Raw genomic sequence first — 3,429 nt, forward strand, 5'->3', positions numbered from 1 at the left:
TTTCCCTTATTACTCGAGCGAGGTTATAGTAATGTAATTGATGAGTTATGCATGCAAGCGCAACTTTCACTATGTTCTTCTAGAGATTAAGCTTGAGCGGGGACTAGTAACCGTCTTAGACTCGAGACGAAAAGATCCCGAAACCTATGCGGACATGACTAAATTGCTCAACAAGTAAGTTCAATCGATCATTATCGCACCATATCGGCAACTTTTTGTTCATTTCCTGATATCTCAAGTAATAATAATTATATTTTGTCTTGCAGGGTTTGGAAACAGTTCACCGCAGAAGCTCCTGGACTGCCAAAGGAGCTGCGATATACATACCCGAAAGTAAGTACTACTGGCTAGCTAGTTGCGCGCATCTCCCGTTGATTCTATAGCTATACTTTCATAAATGGCATTTATAATGCTTCATTATCAGTTTGATTGACCTCTATTTCTCGTAAAGTGCTTGTGGCAGGAACAAGGGAATGATTTATGTGGATACTACGTGTCCGAGTTCATCTACAATGCGACTTTAAAAAATAAGCGGCGCTACTCTAAAAGACAATATGAAGTGCGTAAGCAATAATATTCACAATTTCATTTTGTTACACCATCATTTCTGTTGAGTTTCATTCATATATATGTATTAATTAACTCCCTTTTTCAAATTAGACGTGGCAGATGCGGAATGAACTCCTAGAACCAGATCGCATGAAAGCAATTCAAGAGGAATTGGCAGGATTCTTTCTTGACCACGTCATCAATAAAGCCGGAGAATACCATGTGGAAGTTGATTTCAATTGCTAGGGGATTGTAATTAAGAGATCTTACATATTGTATATGTATGTAGCTAGTATCGTCGGATAGATAATACGAAAACTTGTTGTTCGACCAATCTCTCGGAGAAGGAGAGGTCGATCGATCACTTCTCTCGGTATGCATGACGAACTTCTGTACTTAATGGTTCCTTTCATTTTCTTACTAGCTAGTATGTCGAGGGCATCTCTATGTATAGTACGTAGCGTCGACCAAGCACAGACATAAGAGAGGACACTTCTCTCTATTAATTAGCTAGCTAACACAATATCTGAAACACCTAAATTAACCCCCCAAAACCCCCAACCCCCCCCCTTTAAAAAAACAAAAACCCCAACCACTGGAATGGTGATGCGTGGATGCCTTTTGGTCCCGGTTGGTGCCACCAACCGGTACCAAAGGCCCCCCTGCCTGGGCTTGGCGCACCGGCCACGTGGAGGACCATCTGTCCCGGTTCGTGTTAGAACCGGGACTAAAGGGGGGAGATATCAGTAACGACCCATTAGTCCCGGTTCATGAACCGGGACTAAAGGCCCTTACGAACCGGGACAAATGTCCCCTTTTCTACTAGTGCAGCAAGATGCATAGAGCTAAGGGCATTTCTTACCGAGCCCCTATAAAATAGAGAAGCATCCGACCAAGTAAGCCTTAGTGGAGTATTTATACTCTACTATACTCCATTAAGTTTTTGTCGGTTCTAGCCAACCCCCTAAACTTAGCATAGTAAAACATAAATTTGCATTAATTCAACCGAGTTTCAACTAAAATTTGCATACATTTAAACATAAGTTCAACAAACATAGTCTTGACAACAGAACATTAAACATAAATTCAAACTTAAACTCCACTAAACTTAAACTACACTAGACTACTCATCTTTATCGGTCATAGTGGAGGTCAGGCCAATCTTTCTTCGACAGGCCACAGCCTTACACCTCGTCGCCGGAGATGACGATGACCTCCCGCCATTTTCGGCGAATATCGCCCGCTCTGCCTCCACGAGCTCGGGGTGCTAGTGGCGGAGGTCCTCACTGTACGCCTCCTCAGTGGACTATGCCTCGAGGTGCTCCCTAGCCTCTCGGTCCTCCCGAGCCATCGTCGCGCTTACCACACCCGGCGCTGGCGGGATGAGGTGGACCGACGCAATCCCAAACGGGAAGTTCAGCCTCGTGGCAGTGTCGTGGAACCAGACTTGCTACTATTCATACTCCATCACCGCGGGCTCCGCCGTGTGGTACGACCCCGCCCACTTCCTCTTGTGGGTCTCCCGGTCGGTGACCTCCACCACCCATGTCCCCCACGCGCGCTGCCGGACACTGATATATGTCCTTTGCGGCGGCCACGACGGAGGTTGCTGGGGGAAGTCGGCAAACCGGGCGGCGGCGGGCGAATCGGGTGAGCGGTGGCGGCTCGAAGATGCGCCGTTAGAGGATGAACCGGGGGAGTAGCGGCAGATCCGCGGAGGGGACCATTGGCCACCACGCGCGTCCGGCCATTGGGAGGAGAGGGGGCGGCAGGCAACGGCGCAGGAGGCTCCGACGGATGGGCTAGGGAAAGGAGGGTAAGGAGAGGAGGGAGGGAAGATTTTTTTACTCAATCGCCGAGTGGTGGAGTAAATACAGGGAGATTCGCCGCGGCTGAGTATAATTTTTACTCCACTAACGCCGACCAGGGATCGGCTAGGTCGCGGTTTGTTTTACTCCTCTAACCGGTTATTGGGATTGGTTAGAAATGCCCTAACCTACTCTGCTCGCATTAGAAAACAAGAGCAGATAACTTGCTCTGCTCTGCATGCAACTTGTTTTTGTTGACATGCATTTCCATCGGCCGGCAGCTTGTTTTTCCTTTAACATCTAGTTGGTGTGTTCTCCATCCCATGTTATTAGTGATCATTCTACTTCTCATTTTGGTAGGCATGTTTGTGCAAAATTTGCTTAATATATGTACAAAATAAATTTGAGAAATGATCTCAGGGATAATATTTTGGTTGGCAGTTGGCTACATCCGGATATTTTTCTTTTATCCATTGATGACAACAAACCAGCAACTACCAGTTGCGCTGTGCTGAAGAAAGGTATAGAAAATAGGAATAGTGCAGCATGACAAACAAAATTGTTGCCATCTATCATCGTGGTAGTACCATACGACTTGTAGGTGCTGAAAAGTTTCGCTATAAATAGGCGGGCATTTTGGTTCAAGGACGGCCACAAAGCAAGCAAGCAGCTAGCATTCCTTGCAAAGACTAGAACAGAAAGAGATCTCCAAGCACGCAACGATATGGTAGGAGTATCAGCCTACTGCCTATCTAGCTTTCTACTTCCTTTGTTTTGTAGACTAATATATGATGTTTTAGATCACTAGTGAAGATCGATTACTTTATTATTGTATAGGTAACCTAACAAAAGATATACTCCTCCATCGATTAACCGCGTCCGTGCATGCAGTCAACGCCGGCGATGAAGATCGGCCCGTATGGCGGCCCAGGAGGTAATCACTGGGACATTAATGCTCTCAATCCGCCCAAAAGGCTTGTGAGCATCCAGATTTGGAGCACTGATTCCTCCTGCGAAGGGGCCGGCGGGGTCGTCAACGGCATCTCGTTCAGCTATCTTGACATGGCAGGGC

The 3,429-nt window shown here is 46.7% G+C and overlaps 1 long non-coding RNA gene across 2 annotated transcripts in view; it reads left to right on the forward strand.

The window, feature by feature from the left end:
- Positions 1–3,429, forward strand: part of LOC123175223 (uncharacterized) — a 14,567-nt gene extending 11,138 nt beyond the window's left edge. Inside the window, exons 3-4 of one of the 2 annotated variants that reach the window (XR_006487718.1) lie at positions 3,028–3,084; positions 3,249–3,429. This is a non-coding gene — a long non-coding RNA (uncharacterized lncRNA). Of the gene's footprint in view, positions 1–3,024; positions 3,085–3,248 lie in introns of both variants that reach the window. The other variant, XR_006487717.1, reaches the window with a different exon arrangement.

This window comes from Triticum aestivum, unplaced genomic scaffold (genome assembly GCF_018294505.1).
Source record: "Triticum aestivum cultivar Chinese Spring unplaced genomic scaffold, IWGSC CS RefSeq v2.1 scaffold73475, whole genome shotgun sequence".
NCBI lineage: Eukaryota > Viridiplantae > Streptophyta > Magnoliopsida > Poales > Poaceae > Triticum > Triticum aestivum.